Consider the following 16,328-nt stretch of genomic DNA (forward strand, 5'->3'; position numbering starts at 1 on the left):
AGAGATTATACCTACAGAGAAAGATGCTTATTGTAGTATAGTGCTAATAGCTGGGAACCAAAAACAAATGTCAGTCATTTGGGAATTGTTGAAATAAATTGGGATACATCTCAAGAGACGACTTTGCAGACATTAGGATAAATGTGGTAGATTCATCATATTGAAATGGAAAAAGGCACACAGTGTAATGCAAAAGATAAATTACAAAATAGTACATGCCGCGTGAACCATTTTTTGGTCAAAATTAAAAAGATTATCATATACAAGATATGACAAATGATATAAATAATATGATATATAGAAAGATATGATGGATATGTATGCACAGTGTCTGCATGTGTGTGTGTGTGTGTGCGTGTGTGTGTGTGTGTGTGTGTAAGCAAGGTTTCTGAAAGGCCCCTTATTCACTTAACCTGAGGAAGTGGGACCGGAGCCTCACAGACAATGACACCACCTGGCTGGGGGAAAACACACAAGTCACTGAAAGATATTAACTTTAAAACTGTCCTGTTTGAATCACTTCATAACAAGCAAACATACCGTCTTTAATTTATTTAAAACCCATTTTTTGAAAGTCAATGCAAAAGCCCAAGATGGCAGTGGCTGGAGTGGGCAGCCTGAAGCAGGAGGCATCAGTCCTGCTGCCTCGAAGCCCACACCTGCCAACCCAGGAACTGTTGGCTGCCGCCGGCTGGATCACAAGGAGGTTGTTGATCATTAAGACAATCCTAGAAATGTGAGGTCCTTTGATAAGGCAGTAAAAAAGGGTGGAAACAGATTGGTGGGGACTCCAGCATATGGTGACCTAATGAAATTGTAGATTCAAGTGGATGAAAAGGGTAAAGCTGTGGACACCAGGTTTAAAGCATCAGGCTGTGGGTCTGCTCTTGCCTCCAGCTCCTTAGCCACTGAATGGATATAAGGGAACACTGTAGAGGAACGACTTGACCATCAAGAACACAGATACCGCCAAGGACTGTGCCTCCCAAGGCTGGCCAAGGATGGAATCAAGCCTGCCCTAGCAGATTACAAACTGAATCAAGAAGCCAAGAAAAGAGAGGTGGAGAAGGAATGAGCCCTCAGAAAAGCAAAGCGTACAGCTGGTCTTACCTGCTGTCTGTCCACCTGCTGTGCAATCACTGTAGGTGCTCAGCAGCGCCCCACACTGCAAGAAAAGTGCTCTGAGACTGTGCACAGCCTTTGCTGGTCGTCTGCTGGCTCCCAAGCAAAATACACAGGTTGCTCCTTCCAGGTCCTGTGGTGTCTTTCAGCCCACTTTTATCACCTTAACCCAGCTTGTGTATATTTTGAATTGTGTGCATGGCCTCAAAACTGAAATCAGTCACAAAGTCTCAAGTGTGGTAGTCCATGAAGTGTGCAAATACCTAATATCACCTTTCCCAAAAATATGTCTTGGTACAAATCCCATCACATTTCCCAAGAATATGTCTGGGGAAAGATTACCAGTAGGCGGCCTTGGTATGATTCTTTGATACAACCAATTATTGTACATAAAACAGATTTGTGTGTGTGTGTGTGTATATATGTATATATATATATATATATGTATATATGTATATATGAACTTAAGACCGTGTTTTTCTCTGATAAGCCTCTCTTGGATCCCTCACTCACCCCAGGGTCCTGCCCAGAGCCCCTTGGGGATCTCAGATGCTGGACTGTGATGACATGCTCACTTTTCTGAGCAAACTGAACAGTAAAATCCATGAACAGAGATGGCCAGATGTGTCACATTTTTATGGAATGGGGGAGAAAAGGTAAAAGAGAGAGCCATCTCTTTTCATTGTACTTTTCAAAATAATAGACTGACACCCCCCCCCAAAAAAAGTAAATGCATGAGCAATAACCTAACACCTTTAATGTCTTGGTGTTAATTTTTATCTATCAGTTATATATGGTTTTCCAGGGCCTCTATATGGGATTTTTTTTTTTTGCCTAGGTTTTTTTAATCACTGTGTATAATGAAAATAATAAAACAATGCTTCATGGAAAAATGTTAAAAATAAGATAGGAAACAGGAATTTAAGGAGCAAGATGGCAGAGGAGTAGGAGACTGAATATCATCAAGTCCTAGGAGTTCATCTAGATAGTTATCAAACCATTCTGAACACCTACAAACTCAACAGGAGATAGAAGAGAAGAAGAGCAATTCTAGGAAAAGAAAAATCAACCACTTGGTCAGTAGGACTTGTGGAGAAGTGAATCCGAAGTGGCAGGAAAATAGACCACAGGGGCCTGGCAAGTAAGAGAGCAGGAGAGCACAAAATCAGAACTTTTTGAAGTCTGCTCCAAGGAAGGACATCACTCCAGAGGCTAAGCTGGGGGTGGAGCTCTCACAGGGACAGTGAGGTCTCAGGACACGCAGGGTCACAGAAAGACCAGGGGTGTCTGAGTGTGGCAGAGCTCCCAGGTATCAGAGAAGGGAAGCCAGCTAAAAAGATGGAGCCGAGAAGTGGAGTCTCAGCTCAGGGTTACCTTAAACCATGATCCAAGGCGTAGATGGACCACTGCTCTTTGAGCAGGGACCTGACAAGTGGCAGATCCAGAGAGACCCCTCCTTCCTCCTCCATCCTCCTCCTTCCTCCTCCAGGAGGAAAGGCACAGGAGTACACTGCAGAAATCTGCTGGGTTTGGAGGCTCCAAATGGGGCCATGCAAGAGAGATAGAAACAGTCAGTCACAGGCCAGGTGAGCACAGAGTGCACGCGGAGACCAGGGAGATGGGAGGCATTGACTGCTTTTCTCTAAGGGTGCACTGAGGAGTGGGGACCTCAGATCTCGCCTCCCATGGGGCTCTAGATTAGGAGGCCACCATTTTCATTCCCAGCCTCCAAAACTGTACGGAAACGTTCAGGGAACAAAAACTACCAAGAGCGAACCTGAGCGGATTACTTAGCCTGGCCCCTGGCAAGGGCAGTGCAATTCCATCTCGGGCAAAGACATTGGATACTCTCTGCAAGAGGCCCCTCCCCTAGCAGAGCAGTAAGAACATCCGGCCAACACCAGTTCACTGATCAATGAGAACTGTGGAACTCCAGAGCTAGGGGAAAGCAACACAGAATTCATGGCTTTTTTCTATGATCTTTTATCTTTAAAAGTTAAATTTTTTAAATTTTACTTTTTCCTTCTATTTTTTAAATTTTTCCTCTTTCCTATTTCAATGTTTTTAACTATTTTATCTTATCAATACTTTTTTTAAAAGCTTTTTTAATTTTTCATTGTTATAGTCATATTTCATCCCTTCATTGCATTTAACTGTATTTTTTGTATACATACAGATTTTTCTTTCTTTAAAATTTTGGGATAAAATTTCTTCTAATTAGATCAAAATATACCCTAAATCTAGAGCATAGCTTTATTCTAGTCTCCAGACCAATCGCATTCTTTCTTCTTTTTTCAACCAACTTCTTATCAATCCCTTTTTTAGAATCTTTTTCAAATTTCATTTTTACAGTCATATTCCATTGTGTTTACCCTTATTTTTGTGTATATATATGTTTTTCTTTCTTTAAAGTTTTGGGAGGTATTATCTTCTAACAGACCAAAATACATCCAAAATCAAGTGTGTGGTTCTGTTCTATTCACCAGTCTAATATATATATGTGTGTATATGTGTGTGTGTGTATTATTTTTTTCTTTTTTTTTCCCATTTCTTCTCCCCCCAGTTTCAGGTCTCTTCTGATTTGTTTGCTGTATATTTTTCTGGGGTCATTGCTACCCTTTAATATTTTGTCCTCTCATTCATCTATTCTTATGTGGGTAAAATGACAAGGTGGAAAACTCACCACAAAAGAAAAGAACAAGAGGCAGTACTGACGGTTAGGGACCTAATCAATACGGACATTAGTAATATGTCAGAACTAGAGTTCAGAATGATGATTATCAAGATGCTAGCTGGGCTCAAAAAAAAAAACATGGAAGAGATTAGAGAATCCATTTCTGGAGATATAAAATCCCTTTCTGGAGAACTAAAAGATTTAACATCTAACCAAGTTGAAATTTAAAAAAAAAAAAAAAAAAAAAACTATGAATGAGGTGCAATCAAAAATGTAGGGTCCTGCTGCTAGGATAAATGAGGCAGAAGAGAGAATTAGTGATATAGACAACAAGATGATGGAGAATAAAGAAGCTGAGCAAAAGAGAGAGAAACAACTATTGGACCATGAGGGGAGAATTTGAGAGATAAGTGACACCATAAGATGAAACAATATTAGAATAATTATGATCCCAGAAGAAGAAAGAGAGAGGGGGCAGAAGGCATATTAGAGCAAATTATAGTAGAGAACGCCCCTAATTTGGCAAAGGGAACAAGTATCAAAATCCAGGAGACACAGAGAACCCCCCTCAAAATAAAATAAAAAAAAATAGGTCCGCACCCCATGATCTAATAGTAAAATTTACATGTCTTAGTGACAAAGAGAAAATCCTGGAAGTAGTTCAGGACAAGAGGTCTGTAACATACAAAGGTAGAAATATTAAATTGGCAGCAGACCTATCCACAGAGACCTGGCAGGCCAGAAAGGACTGGCAGGATATATTGAGAAGACTAAACAAGAAAAATATGCAGCCAAGAATACTATATCCAGCTAGGCTGTCACTGAAAATAGAAGGAAAGATAAAAAACTTCCAGGACAAACAAAAATTTAAAGAATTTTTAAAAACCAAACTAGCCCTATAGGATATATTGAAAGGCATCCTGTAAGCACAGAGAGGACGTAAAAGTAACAGATCAAAAAGGAACAGAGACAATATACAGGAACAGTCACCTTATAGGCAATACAATGGCATTAAATTCATATCTTTCAATAGTTACCCTAAATATAAAAGGATGAAATGTCCCAATCAAAAGACACGGGGTATCAGAATAGATTAAAAAACAAGACCCATCAATATGCTGTCTGCTAGAAACTCATTTTAGACCCAAATACATATCCAGATTTAAAGTGAGGGGGTAGAAAACAATTTACCACTAGTGAACATCAGAAGAAAGCTGGGTGGCAATCCTTATATGAGAAAAATTAGATTTTAAGCCAAAGACTATAATAAGAGATGAGGAAGGACACTATATCATACTTGAAGGGTCTGTCCAACATGAAGATCTAACAATTTTAAATATCTATGACTCTAAGATGGGAGTAGTCAATTATATAAACCAATTAATAACAAAATCAAAGAAACACATTGACAAGAATACAATAATAGTAGAGGACTTTAACACCTCCCTTACTAAAATGGACAGATCATCTAAGCAAAAGATCAACAAGGGGGGTGCCTGGGTGGCTCAGTGGGTTAAACCTCCACCTTCAGCTCAGGTAATGATCTCCGGGTCCTGGGATCGAGTCCTGCATTGGGCTCTCTGCTCAGCAGGGAGCCTGCTTAACGCTCTCTCTCTCTCTCTCTCTCTGCCTGCTTCTCTGGTTACCTGTGATCTCTGTCTGTCAAATAAGTAAATAAAGTCTTTAAAAAAAAAAGGCTCAACAAGGGCATAAAGGCTTTAAATGGCACACTGGACCAGATGGACATCACAGATATATTTAGAACATTCCATCCCAATGCAACACCCCAACAACAACAGTCTCCTCTAGTACACATGGAACATTCTCCAGAATTGATCATATCCTGGGTCACAAATCAGATCTCAAAAAGTACAAAAAGATAGGGATCATTCCTGCATATTTTCAGACCACAGTACTCTGAAACTAGAACTCAATCACAAGAGGAAAGTTGGAAAGAATTCAAATACATGGAGGTAAAGAGCATCCTACTAATGAATGGATAGATCAACCAGGAAATTAAAGAAGAATTGAAAAAAATTCATGGAAACAAATGATAATGAAAACACAACTGTTCAAAATCTTTGGGAAACTGCAAAGACGGTCCTAAGAGGAAAGTATATAGCAATACAAGCATTTCTCAAGAAATAAAAAGGTCTCAAGTACACAACATAACCCTATACCTAAAGAAGCTAAAGAACAGCAAAGAAAGCCTAAACCCAGGAAAAGAAGAGAGATAATAAAGATCCTAGCAGAAATCAATGAAATAAAAACAAAAGAACAATAGAACAAATCAATAAAACTAGGAGTTGGTTCTTTGAAAGAATTAATAAGATTGATAAACACCTGGCCAGACTTACCAAAAAGAAAAGAGAAAGGACCCAAATAAATAAAATCATCAATGAAAGAGGAGAGATCACAACTAACACCAAAGAAATACAAACAATTATAAGAACATATTAAGAGCAATTATATGCCAACAAATTTGACAATCTGGAAGAAATGGATGCATTCCTAGAGACCTATAACCTGCCAAAACTGAACCAGGAAGAAACAGAAAACCTGAACAGACCCATAAACAGTAAGGAGATTGAAGCAGTCATCAAAAATCTCCCAAAAAAACAAGAGCCCAGGGCCAGATAGCTTCCCAGGGAAATTCTACCAATCATTTAAAGAAGAATTAATACCTATTCCTGACACGGTTCCAAAAAATAGAAATGGAAGGAAAGAGAATGGTCGAGTTTCATTCTTCTACATATAGCTGTCCAGTTTTCCCAGCACCATTTATTGAAGAGACTGTCTTTTTTCCACTGTATATTTTTTCCTGTTTTGTCGAAGATTAATTGACCATAGAGTTGAGGGTCCATATCAGGGCTCTCTACTCTGTTCCACTGGTCTATGTGTCTGTTTTTATGCCAGTACCATGCTGTCTTGGTGATCACAGCTTTGTAATAAAGCTTGAAATCAGGTAAGGTGATGCCGCCAGCTTTATTTTTGTTTTTCAACATTTCCTTAGCGATTCGGGGTCTCTTCTGATTCCATACAAATTTTAGGATTATTTGCTCCAGCTCTTTGAAGAATGCCGGTGGAATTTTGATCAGAATGGCATTAAAAGTATAGATTGCTCTAGGCAGTATAGACATTTTAACAATGTTTATTCTTCCAATCCAAGAGCATGGAATGGTCTTCCATCTTTTTGTGTCTTCTTCAATTTCTTTCATGAGTGTTCTATAGTTCCTCAAGTATAGATCCTTTACCTCTTTAGTTAGGTTTATTCCCAGGTATCTTATGGTTCTTGGTGCTATAGTAAATGGAATCGATTCTCTAATTTCCCTTTCTGTAAGACCTCAACGTGAGACAGGAATCTATCAGAATCTTAGAGGAGAACATAGGAGAGCAGTAATCTCTTTGATATCAGCCACAGCAACTTCTTTCAAGATACGTCTCCAAAGGCAAAGGAAACAAAAGCGAAAATAAACTTCTGGGACTTCATCAAAATCAAAAGCTTCTGCACAGCAAAGGAAACAGTCAAAAAAACAAAGAGGCAACCCACAGAATGGGAGAAGATATTTGCAAATGACAGTACAGACAAAAGGTTGATATCCAGGATCTATAATGAACTCCTCAAACTCAACCTACATGAAACAGACAAACACATCAAAAAATGGGCAGAAGATATGAACAGACACTTCTCCAATCAAGAAATACAAATGGCTATCAGACACATGAAAAAATGCTCATCATCATTAGCCCTCAGGGAGATTCAAATTAAAACCACATTGAGATATCACCTTACACCAGTTAGAATGGCCAAAATTAACAAAACAGGAAACAACATGTGTTGGAGAGGATGTGGAGAAAGGGGAACCCTCTTACACTATTGGTGGGAATGCAAGTTGGTGCAGCCTCTTTGGAGAACAGTGTGGAGATTCCTCAAGAAATTAAAAATAGAGCTTCCCTACGACCCTGCAATTGCACTCCTGGGTATTTACCCCAAAGATACAGATGTCGTGAAAAGAAGGGCCATCTGTACCCCAATGTTTATAGCAGCAATGGCCACAGTCGCCAAACTATGGAAAGAACCAAGATGCCCTTCAACGGATGAATGGATAAGGAAGATGTGGTCCATATACACTATGGAGTATTATGCCTCCATCAGAAAGGACGAATATCCAACTTTTGTAGCAACATGGACGGGACTGGAAGAGATTATGCTGAGTGAAATCAGTCAAGCAGAGAGAGTCAATTATCATATGGTTTCACTCATTTGTGGAGCATAACCAATAGCATGGAGGACAAGGGGCGTTAGAGAGTAGTAGGGAATTTGGGTAAATTGGAAGGGGAGGTGAACCATGAGAGACTATGGACTCTGAAAAACAGTCTGAAGGGTTTGAAGTGGCGGGGGGGTGGGAGGTTGGGGTACCAGGTGGTGGGTATTATAGAGGGCACAGCTTGCATGGAGCACTGGGTGTGGTGAAAAAATAATGAATAATGTTTTTCTGAAAATAAATAAATTGGGGAAAAAAAAAAAAGAAATGGAAGGAAAACTTCCAAACTCATTTTATAAGGCCAGCATTACCTTGATTCCCCAAATCAGACAAAGACCCCATCAAAAAGAAGAATTACAGACCAATATCTTTGATGAACATGGATACAAAAATTCTCACCAAAATACTAGCCAATAGGATCCAACAGTACATTAAAAGGATTATTCACCACGACCAAGGTTGGTTCAACATCCACAAATCAATCAATATAATACAATAAATTAATAAAAGAAAGAACAAGAACCATATGATACTCTCAATAGATGCTGAAAAAGCACTTGGCAAAGTACAACATCCTTTATTGATCAAAACTCTTCACAGTGTAGGCACAGAGGGTTAAAACCTCAGTATCATCAAAGCCATCTATGAAAAACACACAGTGAATATCATTTTCAGTGGGAAAAACTGAGAGCTTCTCCCCTAAGACCAGGAACATGGCAGGGATGTCCGTTATCACCACTGCTATTCAACATAGTACTAGAAGTCCTAGCCTCAGCAATCATACAACAAAAAGAAATAAAAGGCATCCGAATCAGCAAAGAAGTCAAATTCTCTCTCTTTGCAGATAATATGGTAAGTTATGTGGAGAATCCAAAAGACTCCACTTCAAAACTGCTAGAACCCATACAGGAATTCAGTAAAGTGTCAAGATATAAAATCAATCCACAGAAATCAGTTGCATTTCTATACTCCAACAATAAGACAGAAGAAAGAGAAATTAAGGAGTCGATCCCATTTACAATTTACCCAAGACCATGAGATACCTAGGAATAAACCTAACCAAAGAGGCAAAGAATCTCTACTCAGAGAACTATAAAGTCTTCATGAAAGTAATTGAGGAAGACACAAAGAAGTGGAAAAACATTCCTTCTCATGGATTGGAAGAACAAATATCATGAAAAGTCGATGGTACCTAAAGCAATCTACACATATAATGCAATCCCTATCAAAATACCACCAGTTATTTTGCAAAGAAATGGAACAAATAATCCTAAAATTTATATGGAACCAGAAAAGACCCCAAATAGCCAGAAGAATGTTGAAAAAGAAAACCAAAGTTGGCAGCATCACAATTCCAGACTTCAAGCTCTATTACAAAGCTGTAATTATCAAGACAATATGGCACAGCCACAAAAAGAGACACATAGATCAATGGAACAGAATAGAGAGCCCAGAAATGGACCTTCAACTCTATGGTCAACTAATCTTCAACCACAGCCGCAGCAAATTCTTCCTAGAAACATCACCAAAGGAAGGGAAGCAAGGGCAAAAACGACCTATTGGGACTTCGCCAAGATAAAAAGCTTTTGCACAGCAAAGGAAACAGTCATCAAAACCAAAAGAAAACTGACAGAATGGGAGAAGATATTGGCAAATGAAATATCAGATAAAGGGCTAGTATCCAAAGAACTTCTCGAACTCAACACCCAAAGAACAAATAATCCAATCAAGAAATGGGCAGAAGTCATAAACAGACATTTCTGCAAAGAAGACATCCAAATGGCAACAGACACATGAAAAAATGCTCAACATCACTCAGGAGGAAATACAAATCAAAACCACAGTAAGATATCACCTCACACCAGTCAGAATGGCTAAAATTAATAAGTCAGGAAATGACAGGTGTTGGTGAGGACACAGAGAAAGAGGACACTGTTGATGGGAATGCAAGCTGGTGCAGCCATGCTGAAAAACAGTATGGAGGTTCCTCAAAAAGTTTAAAATAAAGCTACCCGACAACCCAGCAATCACACTACTGGGTATTTACCATAAAAATACAAATGTAGTGATCCAAAGAGGCATGTGCACCCCAGTGTTTACAGTAGCAATGTCCACAATAGCCAAACTATGGAAAGAACCTAGATATCCATCAACAGATGAATGGATAAAGAAGATGTGGTATATATATGCAATGGAATACTATGCAGCAATCAAAAGAAACAAAATCTTGCCATTTGCAATGACGTGGCTGGAACTAGAGGGTATTACGATAAGTGAAATAAGTCAATCAGAGAAAGACAATTATCATATGATCTCTCTGATATGAGGAGAGTGAGAAGCAGGGTGAGGGGTTGTGGGGAGTCGGGAGGGAAAATAATGAAACAAGATGGGATCGGGAGGGAGACAAACCATAAGAGACTCAATATCATGGAAAAAACTGAGGGTTGCTGGGGGTGTGGGGGTAGGGTTAGGGTGGTGGGTTATGGACGTTGGGGAGCGTATGTGCTATGGTGAGTGTTGTGAAATGCATAAGCCTGATGATTCATAGATCTGTACCCCTGGGCCAAATAATAAATTATATGTTAATAAAAAAAAGAAAAATAATAATAAGATAGGAAGCAGATAAGGCACATACCACAGAGAGGGAAAGAGTAGACCTGTATTGCTGTCATGCCCTGTCCTTTGCCTTCATTTTAATTTACTCTCCAATGTCTTGAAGAAAATTTATCATCATTACATGATTAAAGTATAGTTGTTTATATTAAGTATCTGCAATTTCTCTGTTGACTCAATAGTTGCTTCAGTAACCATGAACTGAGTTGGTATGACCCCTGCCTCTTTCAGGTGGCCACCATTTCTATGAGTTCTTGGAATGGAACAACAGTGACAGCGTATGACACCAGTATATGATGATGGCAATATAGATGCCAGGATATGCTAAAATACAGAGGACCTAACATCCTCTCATGGCAAGGGTGTACCTAAAATTAGCATTACTTAGGAGAGTTACAGGAAATTACCAACATGTAAGAGAAATTAATTAATTCTCTTCTGGGCTTGACATTCAAGACTTTCAGGCAGCGAGGTCAAGCTGGCCTTTCAATATGCAAACCTACAGCTCTAAGGTATAAGGCCAGCTCTCAGGGGAGGGAGAGCAGGGCTAGAGAGGTATAAGCCAATCTTCAACTTCTCTTTAGAGCCATGAAAGCTTAAACCATGACATAAATATTTATATGTTCTGGGTTGAAAAAAAAAATCTGAAGAGCCATGAGGGAGCAAATATCCCACATTATTTCTCAACCTAAAAGAATATAATAAGACTTAGAATTCTAATGAATCACACATTTATCCTTGCCCCAAAATCTTATGGAGAGGACCCACTGCAATCTCTTAGTTACTCCTTGAAGAGGCTCTGACAGTCTCCATAAAGTTTGTATCATTTGGTGAGCAATTCTCTTACAAGTGAGCTGTTGGGGTGCCTGGGTGGTTCAGTGGGTTAAAGCCTCTGCCTTTGGCTCAGGTCATGATCCCAGGGCTCTGGGATCAAGCCCCTTATCAGGTTCTCTGCTCAGCAGGGAGCCTGCTTCCTCCTCTCTCTCTCTCTCTATCTCTCTCTCTCTGCCTGCCTCTCTGCCTACTTGTGATCTCTGTCAAATAAATAAAATTTTTAAAATAAATAAATAAATAAAAGTGGATCGTTGACATCAAAACAGACCCAAACGTTTTTGTATCAAACAATATGAATTAAGAAGTTTTTTTTTTCATCCTGGAACCAGCTGTCCTTTTTTCTTAGCAAGAACATCGTGTGTTATGGGTCATATGTCAAGTGCCACTGGACATAACATTTTGGTATGTTCCTGACTGATTTTGGTCTCTCACTAATTATCTTCTACTCAAGCTACCTTAAGTGTTGTCTTAGGTTGCCTTAAGAAAGGCTCAAAATCCTCTAACTTTTCTATATTTTTACATTCATCCAAGGTGCTAATGTGACTATAGGACTGTCATTTGGGATACATGATATCATTGCACCCTGCAATTGTGTAAAGGGAACTAGGGTAGAATTGAGAAAGCCACAGAAAAACAGTTGAACTTAAAAAAATAAAAATAAAAAAAGAGGGGGGAATCAGAGACTCGAGAAATGCAATAAGACTTTGTAACTAATAATAGCACTTAAATCTTTGTTCTTGGTTTCCTCTAAGCTCTTCCTAGCAGTTATTAAATGAATCACCCAAACATTCTTGTACATCAGCAGGCAGAAGGTACTGTAATATTCACATAATGGATTGGAAAAACTGTACCACAGAAAAGTTAAGTGATTAACCAAATGTTACAGACTGAGTCAGAACTGGAATGGAAGATAGTTCTCTGTGAGACTGATCTGGTCAATGGCCCTTGCTGAATAAGCATCTTTATCTGTTTTAATCTTCTCATGTGAGGAGAGACATAATTTTCTCTCTTTTTTTTTCCATTTTATTTTATTTTATTTCTTTTCAGTGCTCCAAAATTGATTGTTTATTCACCACACCCAGTGCTCCATGCAATACGTGCCCTCCTTAATACCCATCACCAGGCTCACCCCACCCACCCCCAAACCCTCAGTTTGTTTCTCAGAGTCCATAGTCTCTCATGGTTTGTCTCCTATGGACTTCAGTCTGCTGGTTTTCTTGTGTTCTTCCTTACTTGTACTCCACAATAGTGAAAGTGATGCTTGTAATATTTTAATAGCATCATATCTGACAGAGTGCTTTTACATTCGTGATTTCTTCTAATTAAGCAAGCCCATCTCTGCCTTCAGCATTCCTTCAACCCTTGACTCAAGCTGACTTGAAGTTGCTAAAAGGTACCACATGTGGAATGCAGCAGGGAGAGTGAGATTTCATTTTAGCCACTGTCTTCACTGAAGATACTCAAGATGCCCTGCCATCTCCTTACCTCCCTGTTACAACAGCTATATTCTTCTATTAAAGGCCAGCAGTCTTATCCTAAAACCATATGTCATTCCGGGCTACTGTTCCCTTACTTTCTTCCTCAGGCCCAGGGATAGTAGGCTGCCATTCTAGCCCCAGAGAGCTTCACCACCTTTCCTTATCTCAACCTTTTGTAAATAATGTCTCCACTAAGTCTTCTCACCAAGAGAGTGACGACATGAGTTTAGAGTGCATAGTTATTAAGGAAGACCCTGGAAGCAGGGTTCCTAATTAGAAAGCTGCTAGGATCCTGAATTCATGCTAGAACATGCATGAAGACAATGGTAGCTCAGGATAGAGAGGAGATAACTGACTTGCAAGATAATTTTGGAGGCTGAATTGCTAAGCCAAGCAACTATCTGGACAGTGAGGAAAGTGAGGGATGAGTCAAGGTGAAGATAACTTCAGACTTTTAGAAAAATAAACGTTCCTGGGGCTCCTGGGTGGCTCAGTCAGTAAATGTCTGCCTTTGGCTCAGACCATGATCCCAAGGTCCTGGAATCAAGCTCTGCATCGGGCTCCTGCTAAGCGGGAAGCCTGCTTCTCCCTCATCCACCCTGCCTCCTTGTGATCCCTCTCTCACCGTGTGTCTATGTCCCTCAAAAATTCTTTAAGTCTATGTGGTGTAACTTGTGATTTTTTTATTTTTATTTTTAAGAGAAAGAGAGAGAAAGTACACTTGCGCAAGAGAGCAGACATGAACAGTGGGGAGGGAGAGAGCGAGAGGGAGAATCTTAAGCAGACTCCAAGCCCAAGGCGGAGCCAGACGTGGGGCTTGACCTCACCACCCAAGATCATGACCAGACTCAGACACTTAACCAACTGAGCCATCCAGGTACCCCATGATACATTTTTAATTAAAGATAATTTGGCAAAAACACTGTTATTTAGTTAAGCGTCTGGCTCTTACGTTTGTCGTGAAGTCAACAGTCAGCTTTAAGAGGGCTTGACCTGCAAACTACAATCTGAACATACACCTCTCGGGAGCAGCCATCCCACTACTGCACATGCGACCACCCCAAGGCTCTCCAGGAGGGACCTGCAGCCATGCAAAGCCATGGAGGCGAGCACAGAAGGTCACAAGCCTCTGGAGTCTCTTCAAGTACACTAAAGTCAATATCTTTTGACAGTCTGGATACTGAAATTATCCCTCAGTCTAAATATACCGGGACATGGACAAAAGAATACTATCTAAATGGCGATAAACCTGGTGTTATTACACCTCAGCAAAGTAAGTCAGACAGAGAAAGACAAATATCATATGGTCTCATATGCAGAATCTAAAAAACCAAACTTACTGAGGTGCTGGGTAACTCAGTTGGTTAAGCATCTGCCTTTGGCTCAGGTCATGATCTCAGGGTCCTGGGATTGAGTCCCACGTCAGGCTCCCTGCTCAGCCCAGAGTTTACTTCTCCCTCTCCCTCTGATCCTACACCTACTTGTTCTCTCTCTCTCTCTCAAATAATTAATAATTTTTTTAATTAAAAAAAAAAACTCATAGAAGCAGAGATTTGATTTGCAAGCAGGGGGATGGGTATTGAGTGAAGGGGGTCAAGAGGAGCAAACTTCTAGTTATAACATAAATAAGGTCTGGGGACCAACATGATGATGATAATGAACAATACCATATCTTATATTTGAAAGTTACTAAGATAGTAGATCCTAAAATTTCTCATCACAAGGAAAAAAAAATGTAACTATGTTTGCTGGTGGACATTAACACGTTACTATGGTGATCATTTCACAATGTATACATACATTAAACCCTTTTGTTTTACACCTTAAACTTGTATGATGTTATATGTCAATTATATCTCAACAAAACTGGGGGGGGGACTATTATTGTTACTTTCTTTCTAGGGCTCTTCTGCTATTGGGGAAGGTCATTGAAAGGACATGACCACTGGTTGACCCACAAACTGGACCCAGGCAATCAGACGTTCCTCACCCCCTTCCCTGTCCTTGGAAAGTTCACTCTGCCCATTGCTCCCACAGTGGGAGCCATTTCAAGGACACGGCCTTGAGAAAGTAATGTGTTATTGAAACCATCTGGACAGTATAGGTGACTGAACCTCATTAAGGCCTCCATATAAACTTCTTAAGCTTTTGGCATGCGGGTGCAGAGATTTACTCATCTTGCAGATGATGCCCAGAACAAGTCTCACTGGTAAGTTCGCTTGCATATTAACCTGCCACCTACCAACCTGGAGTGGCCTGTCTCTTTCTTCTGTCTTCCCTCAGCTTCTGTCAAGGGAGGCCAGTTTGGGTTTCACATGGGAAACTCCCGAGGGTGCAAAACAGCAGCTGCCCACCCACACTTCACATTTCCATTAATTTTAAAAGCACAAAGTAAAAACAAAAGCTTCTTTAATTTTATCATCAGACTATTTCCACATGGTTGAATTTCCTAGGAAAATGTTTATGAAACATTACCCATAAATGAATATAGACCTCGACAAAGGTGAAATCCTAGAGGTCATAAAAAATACATTATTCTTTCTGGAATATTAATAATCAGATTCTATGTGAATGCATTCTAATTCTCTCAAAGAAACTAAGCCTTAACAAACTTTCATACTCTCAAAAAAAGGAGGCTCTAATGACCTTAATATTTCCTCCATTTATGAAATCCGAAAAAATGTGGTAGGTCTTTATAAGCAAATCCTTTCCTTCAAATAAAATCACACTAAGTCCAAGGAGGCAGCAGCTTTTCTGGAGGTCTTCTGGCACAATGAGACATGGGATATGTGCATGGAAAAAAAATGAGTAATGCGGGCAACAATGTATGTACAAAGATATTGATGACATTACCCATAACGGCTAAAAACCGCAAGCAGTGATATTCAACAATAGAGGACTTGTTCAGTACATCTCCCCGGGCACCAAGGGGAAAGATCTTTTGTTCAGCCTCATGCATCCAACCCTGATTCCAGCAGCACAGGTACAACGTTGGGTCATTGATACAGTCTACTCTCTTCTCAAGGTGAACGTCTTTCTGGAGTTCTCGGTATTCTTTCTCATCTGCAGCCCTTGATCATAGCAAAGGTTTTCTAACATTGAATTTTGAAAAGAAAGATTAGCGTCTCTTCCAGAAGGCACAGTTTTTCTTATGCAAATTATCCTTTACCACTACCACCTAATTCTACATCCAAAAAGGAAGGGCAGACTTGAAAAGGGACACAGTCCTTTAAAAGCGGCTCAGATTGAAAATATATGTTTACATCTTCAGTTCTCTCTCAAAATACTGCTACAATGATAACTTTAAAAAAAAAAATTCACCTGCAAAAATAAGAGGAGGAA

At 39.7% G+C, this 16,328-nt stretch overlaps 1 pseudogene; it reads left to right on the top strand.

Annotated features, from left to right (window-relative positions):
• Positions 1 to 593: 593 nt before the first annotated feature.
• On the top strand, positions 594 to 1,075 carry LOC122908360 (annotated as a pseudogene).
• Positions 1,076 to 16,328: the final 15,253 nt, after the last annotated feature.

This window comes from Neovison vison, chromosome 6 (assembly GCF_020171115.1).
Source record: "Neovison vison isolate M4711 chromosome 6, ASM_NN_V1, whole genome shotgun sequence".
Classification (NCBI taxonomy): Eukaryota; Metazoa; Chordata; class Mammalia; order Carnivora; family Mustelidae; genus Neogale; species Neogale vison.